The following is a 13,682-nucleotide window of genomic DNA, read 5'->3' as shown; positions in this document are numbered from 1 at the left end:
CGAGGGTACATCTAGTTATCAATAGAAGTGGTTCCTTAGTACGTTTCCAATCACTATGCTACAAGCTCTTTGACTAGTTGTACTCAATTAGATCATGTGAGACCTAAGTTTTATATGTAAGATAGGGGTATGATAGTTTTTTGCATTGATTGTCGTATAAGCGTAGAAAGGGGGGTCACATTTCCTATTATGAGTTGTATATAGGGTTTTATCAAATTTGTCCACTCGCAGGTGGCATCCAACTTTGTATATAGAGTGAATCCCCCAGGGTTGAATGCGAGGAATTAATTGAAAATGCCTCAATACCTTGTGAAGTAGGTGCACCCCACTCACTATGGTCTTGTATCGTGCCTCTCTGCACACGGGACATGAGGTAGCATGCACGTGCTCATTGGAGTATAGCATGCAATCGTTGACGCACGCATGGATGCGCTCATACTCCATTCCAAGTGTAGTGACAAACGATCTAGCACGTCAACAATCTGGAGGCATGTGGTGATCTTTTGGAACCATTTTGCACATCAAACTACAACAAACCGCGTATCAGTACAATTGCTAAGAGACGGCAAGGAATAATGAGTGAAGAGTATATAAAAAGCCATATTTCATACTTACCCAAGGAGTGCATCGACACTTGCATTGCTCCAACCGAATTTCACTTTGCAAGTTGAAGACTTCCAACGCTGCCCGACGCAACGAGTACTGTGCACAGTCGTAAAGAGGTGTTTAGGCACTCGCCATCAATCTATCCTCCGTTGCTACTGCCCGTTGAGTGCAGGGCTGACAATCCTCCTTGCACATGTCATGCTCATGAGCTAGTAACTCATCACAAATGTTGAGCATGTGCTCATCCTCTGCCTCAAAGTGCAACTGAGACGCCATAGGACTTGTGGAAGTAGAGCCAATGGGAGGATCACCATGCGGTGCACCCAAATCGTCCAGTGGCTCTTGCCTCTGCCGTTCGGTCTTGTGTGCCAGTGCACCACCACCGAACACTGACCAATGGGGCACTTCCTCAAGCGATGGGTGAGTGGCGCTCTCATCTCTCCGAGTGCTTTGTTGAGGATACCAAAGCCCTTCGTTCTCCATGTGCTCCAATGCAATGCGTCTCAAGCGAGAGATTACTCTTTTGAACTTTACGCAAGGACAAAGGAGTTTTTCCTTGAGCCATCAATTGCGCTCAGGCCTCCAGGGGGGCCACGATCATCCCCTTCAATGTCCTGCACACGCCATAAATTTTTTATTTAGTCATGTGCCTTAAGAAATAAATAATTAATTAGAGAAAGTTCTATTTTTAAAAAAAAATACATGAATTTAAATTCAATAATAGTGCTAAAATTATATTTAAATAAAGTGGACTTAGAAAATGCATAAAATAAACATCTAAAAGTACTACAAAATAAAATACTCATAAAAAATTAAAAATCTTCATAAAAAAACTCAAAAGGCTTAGAAATGAAATAATTGATATCAAAGGGTAGAGGGGGTGGTTTGTACCCCCCCCCCTTCCCCTGCAACCTCGGATACGTTTGTATCCGTTTGAAATGACATATCGCAACAATACGAACGATAATAGACGCGGTAATATTGGCGATAATCGGCATGGTGATACCCGCGGTAATGCCTGGTGCCTAAAATAGAGAAGGAGGGCAGAGTATGCCGCATTTTGGCTGCATACCTTGCCCTCCTTCCTCTCATCCATTACTACAACTTAAGCTCCCCCCCCTCTCACTTCTCCCTCTCTCCCTACTCCTTCCAAGCACAACAACACACACACACACACACACACACAGACACGTTTGGGTCGAGGAGGAGCTCGTCGAAGGGGGTTTTCCGCGCTCAACATTGGAAGCTCAACCTAACCGGCAACCGCGCTACAACCAAAGGTATTCACAAAACATTTCCCCCCCCCCCCTTTCCCTATTGTTTTCTTCTACACAAACACACGCATACTAACACACACACACACACACACACACACACACACACACACACACACACACATACGTGCATAAACTCTAAAAATTGATGAGAAAGATAGAGATATCATGGCATACCTCGTTCATTTGAGAAATGGTTGCAATGTTGAAATGTATCTTCCTGCGTGGTAGGAAATATCCGCTTGTTTGAAAATGTTAGATTTGTTAAGGTATCTTTGTGTTAGATTTGTTAGGTTTGAGAGAGAGAGAGAGAGAGAGAGAGAGAGATGGAAAGATAGAGATAGTGGGAAAATAGAGAGAGATAGAGATAGAGCAAAAGAGAGAGAGAAAGATAGAGAAAGAGAGAGGATAGAGAAAGAGGGGAAAGAGGGAGAGAGAGAGAGAGCCCCCCCTCCCCACTTCCCCAAGCCCCGGATCCCCTTGCCACACACACACACGTACACACACACACACACATAGAATGCATACAAAGCTTTACATTTGGTGAATGGAATCCGGAATCGGATCATAGGATGTTATGTAATGACCTCAAGTGTGGTAAAAGACTCGAGCATGTAGCCTCCAATCATGATGTGAATTATTCGTACCTACATCTAGACTTCAAACGAGCACTTATATATGTTAATATGGTGGACCAAATGTTAAGCATGATAGAGCATCAAAAGAGCCCAACATTAGAATGCAAGTGGAAAGTTTTCAAAGAAGTAATTTTCTCTTGTGCAAAGGAATGCTTTTCGGTGAACCGTGAAAGACATGTCTTGCAAAAGGTCTAAGACGGGTAGCACCAAGAAGAAATGATTTGACATGGAATGTAGTCAAGCCCGAAAACACTTGCTAAGTTGGATGCAAGCAAAAACAAGGAAGTTTACTTGGAACGTTCACATACATACAAATTCAAAAAAAAAGAGGAGAAGGTGGGAAGTCAAAAAACAACTTCTTTTAGCGCAAGAGAAAACACATGCATGTGGCAAGTTTTGGCAAACTCTAAAAGGCAAGCTTGTTGAGATCTTTGATGACTTGACTCTTGAGGATATGTATACACATTGCAAGAACCTCTATGAGTAACCCATTGTTGATAAGATGGAGTGTTGTAGCTCCCTTCCGTTTATGCCTCCTTCTTTACCATTGAAGATGTATGCCGCGCGCTTGAGAAACTTGCTACTCGCAAGGCAGGGGACCTTCAAGGTGTCAAGGTTGAAATGATTAAATGGACAAGCAAGAAAACGCGTTATTGGATACGTGATATGTTTAAACTTGCACTTCAGTATGACATGCCTCATGATTGGAGTGCCAATTGGAACAAACCTTTGCACAAAGGAGGAGATGTAAACAATGTGAACAACTATCACACTATAATGGTTGGTTCTTTGATGGCAATGCTATTTGGATGTATCATGGAGATGAAGATAAGTGAATGGGCTAAAAAGAACGGCAAAAGTGCGCTTAGCCAAGCAGGTTTTCAAAAGCATCATAGCACTATTGATCACCTTGTCACTCTTTGAGTTCTTATGGAAGCGTCTTGATTGAAAGGAAGACATAGAAGAGGTAAAGATCAAAAATGCGGTGATCATGATTTTGCTTTATGTCGATGATGTAGTGCTCTTCGCACAAACTTTAGAAGGTGCACAAAAGCTTATCAGTGTCTTGGAACTCTTTTGCCTACATAGCGGGCTGATCCTTAATGGATCCAAAACCAAGGTTATGCTTGTAAAGAACCTCAATGTCAAAAATCGATATATTGTATACAACAATGAGCAACTTGAGGTGGTAGATAGCTTCAAGTACCTTGGCCTTGAGGTTCCATCCAATCATAAATGGAAGGATTGCAAATGTGTCGCTTGGAAGACGAAAAGAGTGCTTATTATGCATTTGAGAGCATGAGCAATGCTAGAGAGATCACGTGTTGGGCTCTCAAAAAGTACCTCTTTGACACATTGGTGACACCGGTGCTTCTTTATGGAGTGGAGGTGTGGGGTGGTAGCATCAAGAAGTCTACTTGGAAAGAGTTTGAGAATGTCCAAAAGCATTTCCTCACCAACTTTCTCCAAGTCAAGACACAAACACCCTACATGCTCTTACTTCTTGAGTCTGGATTGCTTCCCATTGAGGTCTTGGGCATGCAAAGGATTGTGGAGTCCGTGCTTAAGACACAACATATCCCTTTGTATCGACTTCTTAGAATTGCATATGAAGCAAGTCAAAAGATCCAAAAGACATGAAAGAGCAAAATACTAAGTCTGGGGTGGATGCTTGACATCAAGAAATGGTTTGGAAGATGGGATGCATAACACTTGTTCAAGGATGCTTGATTGATTCCCAAGTTAATGAGGCCTTCTTACAATGCCAATGTATCATGGCTTGGGAGAAATCCGAAGGTTCTCGCTTCAGCCATTACACCACACACGTTGCCCCAAACTACAAATCTTTCTTCTTCTTTGAACGAGGTAACCAAACCCATCCCTACATCCTTGAGCCCATCTCGTTGAGTGCAATCCATACCATTGCGTCCATCGTCTTAGCTCCCATTCTCTACGCTGCGAGACAGGACGTTCCGGCACTGGCGAGGAGTCTCATCGACTTCGCACCTTATGCCCTCGTCAAGTGCGAGAGAGTGAGTACCACACACTACTTGGGTGCTCAACTTTTGACCACATTAGGTCCTCTTTTCCCCATATATTCAGCCATGAGCTCTCCCTACATACCTTCCTCTCCCAACCACGATGTGAACTCTCTATTGTGATGCTCATTTCAGCCATTTTTTAGCATCGAGAGTCACTTATGACCTCCACTCACACCATGTGACATGTTCATTTGGTCTCATAGGTCATATTTGATCTCCAAGGATGACAATAGAACTATCTCTCTCTCTCTCTCTCTCTCTCTCTCTCTCTCTCTCTCTCTCTCTCTCTCTCTCTCTCTCTCTCTCTCTCTCTCTCTCTCTCTCTCTCTCTCTCTCTCTCTCTCTCTCTCTCTCTCTCTCTCTCTCTATTTCTGTCGCCACGAGATCCAAGGGGGTGTAGTGACAAATTTAGAAAGAACACTCTTTCTTTATCTCTCCTCTCTCTATCTCTTTATTTATGTCGCCAGGGGCATCCAAGGGGGGCGGTGACTAAAACTTGAAATGAAAGCTCTTTCTTCTCTCCACTCTCTATCTCTTTATTTCTGCCGCCACGGGGATCCAAGGGGGGTGGAAACTAAAATTTAAAAAGAAAACTCTTCCTCTCTCTCTCTCTCTCTCATATATATATATATATATATATATATATATATATATGTCGCCACACGGGGATCCAAGGGCTAAAATTTTAAAAAAACTCTTTTTTAATCTCTCCTTCTCTCTCTCTATCATTCAAAACAAAAACTCTTTCTTTCTCTCTCTATCTCTTTTTTGTTGTCACCAAGGGTATCCAAGGAAGGACGGCACTAAAATTTAAAAACTCTCTCTCTCTCTCTCTCTCTCTCTCTCTCTCTCTCCTAGAATCGCATATGAAGCAAGTCAAAAGGTCCAAAAGACATGCAACAACAAAATACTAAATTTGGGGTGGATGCTTGACATAAGGAAATGGTTTGGAAGATGGGATGCATGTCACTTGGTCAAGGGGATCCCCATGGAGAGAGAGAGAGAGAGAGAGAGAGAGAGAGAGAGAGAGAGAGAGAGAGAGAGAAGGAGAGATAAACAAGAGTCCCCCCCCCCCCCCCCCTCGTATCCCCTTGGCGAGAGAGAGAGAGAGAGAGAGAGAGAGAGAGAGAGAGAGAGAGAGAGAGAGAAGGAGAAATAAAGAAAGAGTTTTCTTTTGAAATTTTAGTTGTCATCCCCCTTGGATACCCTTGGATCCCCTTTGCCACAAAAATAGAGACAGAGAGAGAGAGAGAGAGAGAGAGAGAGAGAGAGAGAGAGAGATAGTTCTATTATCATCCTTGGAGGTCAAATATGACCTATGGGACCAAATGAACATGTCACGTGGTGTGAGTGGACATCTTAAGTGACTCTCGACGCTAAAAAATGGATGAAATGAGCATCGCAATAGAGAGTCCACATCGTGGTTGGGAGAGGAAGGTATGTGGTGTCAAACGATGAGCACTCAAGTAGTGTGTGGTACTCACTCTCTCGCACTTGACAAGGGCATAAGGTGCAAAGTCGATGCGACTCCTTGCCAGTGCCCCAACGTCCTGTCTCGCAACATAGAGAATGGGAGATAAGACGAATGGAGGCAATGGTGCGGATCGCACTCAACGGGATGGGCTCAAGGATGTAGGGATGGGTTCGGTTACCTCGTTCGGAGAAGAAGAGAGATTTGTAGTTTGGGGCAATGTGTGTGGTGTAATGGCTGAAGCGAGAACCTCCAGATTTCTCCCAAGCAGTGATACATTGGCGTTGCAAGAAGGCCTCATTAACTTGGCAGACAATCGACACATCCTTGACCAAGTGAAATGCATCCCATCTTTCAAACCATTTCTTGATGTCAAGCATCCACCCCGAACTTAGTATTTTGCTCTTGCATTTCTTTTGGACCTTTTGACTTGCTTTGAGAAGGAGAGATAAAGAAAGAGTTTTCTTTTAAAATTTCAATCCCCCGCCTCGGATCCTCTTGCCACATAAATAGAGAGAGAGAGAGAGAGAGAGAGAGAGAGAGAGAGAGAGAGAGAGAGAGAGAAATCAAAAGATAAAGAAAGAGTTTTCTTTTTAAATTTTATTCCCCGCCCCCTCTTCCCTTGGATCCGAGTGGAAACATAAATAAAAAGATAGATAGATAGATAAATAGAGAGAGAGAGAGAGAGAGAGAGAGATAGATAGTTCTATTATCGTCCTCGGAGGTCAAATAATGGGACCAAATGAACATGTCACGTGGTGTGAGTGAAGGTCATAAGTGATGCTCAAAAATGGCTGAAATGAGCGTCACAATAGAGAGTCCACATCGTGGTTGAGAGAGGAGGGTATGTAGGGAGAGCTCATGGCTGTATATATGGAGAAAAGAGGACTTAATGTGGTCAAAAGCGGAGCATTCAAGTAGTGTGTGGTACTCACTCTCTTGCACTTGACGAGGGTATAAAGTGCAAAATCGAGATATGTAGTTGGGGGCAATATGGGCGGTGTAATGTATGAAGCGTGACCCACCAGATTTCTCCCAAGCCATAATACATTGACGTTGTAGAAAAGCTTCATTCACTTGGGAGTCAATTGAAGCATCATGTAGCAATTGTAATGCATCCCATCTCCCAAACCACTTCTTTGTATCTTGCATCCATCTTGTTCTCAAGATCTTGCTTTTATGCGTCTTTTGAACTTTTTTGCTTGCTTCCCATGCAATTGTAGGAAGTCGATGTGAGGGGTTTTGACGCATCTTTATCATGTACTCCACAACCCTTTCCATGCCCATCACCTCAATTGGAAGAGATCCCGACTCAAAAAGTAGGAGCATATATGGTGTTTGTGTCTTAACTTGGAGAAAGTTTGTAAGGAAACGCTTTTGGACATTCTCAAACTCTTTCCAGGTAGACTTTGAGATGCTTACGTCCCACACTTTAACTCCATAAAGAAGAACCGATGTCACCAATGCATCAAAAAGATACTTCTTGAGAGCCCAACACTTGATGTTTCCCGCATTACACATGTTCTCAAATTCATAATATGCTCTCTTTCGCGCGTCAAAACGACGCATAGCACATTCATGCCACTTGTGATTGGACGGAACCTCAAGGCAAGGTACTTAAAGCTCTCAACAACTTCAATTGTCTCATTGGTGTACACAATGCATGGCTTCTCCTTATGGCTGATTTTCACAAGCATAACCTTTGTTTTGGATTCATTCACAATCAGCCCACTATGCAAGCAAAAGTTCTCAAGGACAACCATAAGATTTTGTGCATCTTCTAAAGTGTGTGCTAGAAGCACTACATCATCCGCATACAACAAAAGCATGATTACTGCATTGCAAATAGTGACCTCTTCAATGCCTTCTTCTTGCATAAAGTCAAGTATCATTTGTTCCAATTGATCGATGCATAGACCAAAGAGAGTTGGTGACAACTGACATCCTTGTTTAACCCCAATTGTGCTGACAAAAATTTCTGAATTTTCTCTTCCCATGCGCAATTGACAAATCACCTTCTCATAGATTCGAGAAACCGCAAGCATAAACTCACTTGGCACTTGTAGTTCTTCCATCCTTCTCCACAAATTCTTACGTAGAATCATATCAAAGGCTTTCAGTTCAACTGACTTTCCTCCATGAGAACACGAAGAGTGACAAGATGATCAATGGTGCTATGGCATTGACGAAAACCGGCTTGTCCTTTTGCACATTTGTCATTCTCTTTAGCCCAATCACTCAATTTCATCTCCATTATGCACCCAAACAACTTTTCCATAAGAGACCCAATCATTATAGTCCAATAGTTGTTCACATTCTTTACATCCCCTCCTTTATACAAAGGCTTAATCCAATTAGTACTCCAATCATAACGCATACCATGTTGAAGTGCAAGGTTGAACATATCACACAGCCACTCATGGGTAAAATCTCTCGTCCATTTGATCATCTCTGGCTTGATACATTGAAGATCTCTTGCTTTGCGAGTGGCCAGCTTTTCAAGCCCATCGCATACATCCTCAATAGTAAAAAAAGAATGCATACATGGGAGTGAACCATAAAATGGAATTTTTTCAGCATTTGCTTGCTCATATAATTGCCTACAATGTGTGTACATATCCACAAGACTCAAGTCAACCCGCTTATTCCTCAAGTTTCTCCAAAATCTTCCACATGCATGTGTCTTTTCTTGGACTTGAAAAAGTTATTGCTTTACTTCCCGTCTTCTTCTCTTCTTTTGAATCAATGCCTTGTATGTATGCAAATGACTTTGATAGTTGTCTTTGTCCAAAGTTGCATCAAGCTTTATCAAGGACTTTTGAGCATTTTGACATTCTTTATCAAACCACCGTTTGCATGATCTATCTTTGTTAATACCATGGAGATGCTTTATGGTAAAGCATACTTCGGCACAAGAACAAATAACTTTCTTGAAAAATTCCAATTTAGTTTCCAATGGTGCGTCATGTTGAAGCTTTGTCATCCATAAATTTTGCTCAACCATTTCAATGTACATTGGTGCCCGTTTGAAATCCATACATAGTGATAATTTCTCTTTCCTTTGGCTGAGATTATCATGCTTAGTTGCTTCTCCATATGAAAGGTCAATACATAAGGCCCGATGGTCGGATTTTGGGGTCCATTGGTCAAACATAAAACTCTTTATGTGATACATGATGGCTTCAGAGAGTAGCATATAGTCAATCACACTGTCCCCATTATGTTTCCTACATGTGAATCCATTCGTTCCACTCCACAAAGATACACCATTGGAAATGAGCATACTCGTGCTATTACACATGTGTAAAAGTAACTTTCCATAGTGATCTGGCTCTTTCTCATCCATTGAAGTACGATCATACAAGTGAACTTCCTCTAAATCCCTTGAAATGTATAGCATATCAAATTGTTGAGCATCATGTTGCAATTTTTTGTGCGAGCATTTATATCCCCAAATACAATAACATCACCTTCACCTTTGAAATAAGCAATGTCCTCTTCTGAATCAAAAAATGGGTGATCTCTATCCATGCAAGCATAAAAGGGGGAATCATGATGAGGGATGTAGCAACCGGATACAGAAATGGGTACTCTTTTTGGCGTCATAATTTTCAGCGATACATAATGTTGTACTTGTCATCGTTCACAATTGATGCAAAATCTTCCAATCCTTTCTTAACCATACATGCTACCCCTCCTTGCCCTCTTCGTTGCTTGAGATTCTTTCACCACATCAATGAATGTACATTGTAATCCTCCAATCCATTAATCCCTTGTGTATCATGCTCCCAAGTTTCAACAAGAAGTACAATATCGGCTTTGCTAGTTAGTTCATCAATGCCAACCCCGCATTCCATGGGTATCCATTATAATTTCAAAAGCATATTTTCAATTGTAACTCGGTCTTATAGATCACGTATCCCTATTTTCTCGAGGGACATGAGAGATCTCCTTGTTTTTCTTATTTCTTTCCTCATATACCTTGGGACGCATATTTTGTTGCTTACTAGTGCAATCTTCACATGCAAAATATTGTGTATCCCTCAAATAGATCCAACTATTATTAAGGATAATCTTTTGTTTGGTCTCATCTGGCATGGTGCATACAATTGGCCGTTCTCCCGAGTGAGAAGCTCCTTGCTTCCCCACTCTATGTGCTCCATAGACCATAACTCCAAAAATGCCAAAGTGGGTTTTGAAGAAATCTTCGATAACAATGGCAAGAGAAGAAGGTGTCTCTAACTTCTCTTCAAGAATTCCATGAATAACAATGTTCTTGCTCTCGTTCCTTCACCTCTGCCACATCCACATTCTCAACATTCTTTGTTTGAACCATATCTTGCATGAGTGAGGAATCAGGAACAACATTGTTACCACATACATCTGGACTTATTTGTGTATACATTTTTCATGTCGCATACATCCCAACTCATGGTGTCAAATTTCTTTTCTTCCAATACATGATCATGCTCTACTTTGCTCATGCGCTCCTTCAAAGCATTCAAGTCGATAAGAGAGCATTTACATTCCTTGACTTCCCCTTCAAGTTGCATCAAACGTGTTGTTTTCATCTCAAGTGTCCTCTTGAGATTCTCATTTTCAACCACAAGTACCCTTAGTGTGCCATTCTCCATTGCAAATGCTCGCAAGTCTTCACCTTGTTTGTTTACTATCTCATGCAACGATACCAAGTATGCCATGATCATTGTTTTCAATGTCATTGGTTTGATGGTTGTGTTACTATCTCCACACTTAGGTGATTTTGGATCATTTTCCACAATGGTTGTGGACCTTGTTGAAGAAGAAGAACCCTTGCGAGTGCCGGAAGACATTATATGTAAAATAAGAGATGAGAGTCAACTTTCTTGAACCTATTCACTTCAAAAATGCTCTTACAAAAAAGCTTTCCATAACTCTAAATTTTTTTGTCTTTACACCAATGCGTAGAGGGCGTTGTGATCTTCGATTAAGGCTATAGATCACCCAAATCGGAGTTCAGTTGAAGAAGTTATGATCAAAAGAGTGAATTGCTGTCTACTAGGTCAAAAAACGGCTGCATGGGGGGGGGGGGGGGGAGAGAGAGAGAGAGAGAGAGAGAGAGAGAGAGAAACAGAGAGATAGATAGATAGATAGATAGATTTATTGAATTATTGTCCACGGAGGTAAGATATGACATATGGGACCAGAAACAAAGCATTACAAAGGAGTCCTTCTGAGTGAAGGGGTTGTTGGATACATATCAGTTGAGACAGAGAGAGAGAGAGAGAGAGAGAGAAGGAGAGATAAAAAAAGAGTTTTCTTTTTAAATTTAAGCAGCCCCCCCCCCCCCCCCCCCCCCGATCCCCCTTGGGGGGAGAGAGAGAGAGAGAGAGAGAGAGAGAGAGAGAGAGAGAGAGAGAAGGGAGATATAAAGAAACAGAATGATATGAAGCAACTAAGCATGATAATCTCATCGTAAGGGAAGAGAACTTATAACTATATATGACTTCAAATGGGCACCAATGTATATGGAAAGCTTTAATATGACGCACCATTGGAAACTAAATGAGAAGCTTTGAAGAAAGTTATTTGTTCTCTCTCTCTCTCTCTCTCTCTCTCTCTCTCTCTCTCTCTCTCTCTCTCTCTCTCTCTCTCTCTCTCTCTATTTATGTCGGGAGAGGGATCCAAGGGGGGCGGCGACTAAAAAATAAAAAGAGTACTCTTTATCTCTACTTACCCCCCCCCCCCCCCCCCCCCCTCTCTCTCTCTCTCTCTCTCTGGATCCAAGGGCGAGGGGCGGCGACTAAAATGTTAAAAGAAAACTCTCTCCTTCTCTCTCTCTCTCTCTCTCTCTCTATATATATATATATATATATATATATATATATATATATAATTTTGTTGCCAGGGGATCCAGGGGGCGAGTAAAATTTAAAAAAGAAAACTCTTTCTCTCTCTCTCTCTCTCTCTCTCTCTCTCTCTCTATTTCTATTGCCATGCGGATCCAAGGGGGGACGGCAACTAAAATTTAAAAAGAAACTCTTTCTTTATATCTTGTTAGAAGCTGGACACACCCCACGGCATCTAACTATTCGGAGGATTATTATTTTTGTAATTATTCATTCATTAAGGAAGACCTGATTTTTCACCTTGTAATTATTGGGACTTATAGAAGTTTCCAGATTGTATGATAGTTAGATGGAGTAGATGGTTGATTTTGGAACTTTAGGGTTTGAGAAATTGTAAGGTATATATACCACTTTTTGACCTTAATGAAAAACCTTTTTGTCATTTTAAAAACAAGTTTTGAAGTCTGTGAGTGAACGTATTGTGTACGAGAGAGAGAGTGTGAGCGTCATCTTGACGCTACGTGTGCTCCGGTGGTCAGAATCGAGTGTGGAGAAGTGCAGCGTGTTGCCCCCGACGAGAGCTACGCGCCGATACCTACATTGTACGCGTACGGTCCGGTTGTGCGAGCTCTTTCTACGAGCTTCATCGGGTGTTTGGGTGAGCATACGTTGTCCAATTTTGCATTGCAGCATATCCACGCGTTCACATTGAGTAGAACTACACATTAGGCACTTTAGATTTTGGAAACGAAGACCTGCAGATTTCGGCCAGACATCCTACGTGTTTCTGCACCGGGTGTTTTGGGTTGGGATTTTGGTTCATAGACCTTAGGGAGAGCGACCTATAGGTATTAGTAGGGTCTCCTTCAAGTTCTATGGTATTTCGAGATTGTTTGATGGGTGTTCGGCTCTAGAAAGCGTTGTAGGAAGTTTCCTCTTATGCACTCTTGAAGGCTGTGACTTAGACAATTGGTAGAGACCTCTGTAGGAAATAGTTAGAAGTCGGTCGAATGTAGGTTGACACCTTATGCTTGCTTCCACGCGCCTGCGGGTCGAGCTTCGTCCTTAGCTGACATTACATGTTAGGTGAGTTCTCGTTGTGCTGACGTCCGTCGCGGCGTATCCGTCCAACATTGGCACCGTTGCCGGGGACGAAAACCTTAGGTAGGTGACTGAGACTAATCCTTGAGGATTGGGATTTTTGGCTTGCCAAGAGTCTTGTTTTACATTTAGATAGGATCAGAGGGTGGAGGACTCTCTAGGTCTTAGAGGGAGTCTAGGAAGCGTGTGCATGGCTTAGATCCTTCGACTTAGGTAGATTAGGTAGACCAAGGTAGTTTTAGGTAGTAGTCGAGTTCTAGAGGAGGAGTTGGAGTGGTAGAAGCGGTGAGAGGAGAGCTTGAGAGTCCGGAGAGGCCAAAAAGCAACCAAAAACACCATTAACACCATTTCACATGATAAGTAGGAGTAGAGTAAGTAGGACATCATGATTCAGGATCTAGAGCATTTCATGCATGTACACTTGCTTGGTAAAGTCATCACAAGTTTGTAAAAGACGCAAAAGTGTGTTTGAAAGCCTAATTGAAGTCCAAAAGTTACTGTGAGTGTTTCTGGTAGATCTACAGAGCACCAGAAGCATTTCTGTCAGGAAAAAAATTAATTTCAAGCCAGGAGACATCCTACGCATAGGATGTCTACAGGCTAATCTCGGAGGAATTTTGGGATTTTGAGTTGACCAGTGTGTTCAGAAGGTAGGGTTTACCCCAATTTCAACTTGAAAGTGGAAATTTGACCATATCTTGACAGGATAAGGCCAGATAAAC

Source organism: Adiantum capillus-veneris, chromosome 1, assembly GCF_014529385.1.
Source record: "Adiantum capillus-veneris isolate H3 chromosome 1, ASM1452938v2, whole genome shotgun sequence".
Taxonomy (NCBI): Eukaryota; Viridiplantae; Streptophyta; class Polypodiopsida; order Polypodiales; family Pteridaceae; genus Adiantum; species Adiantum capillus-veneris.
This window is presented reverse-complemented; position numbering follows the sequence as displayed.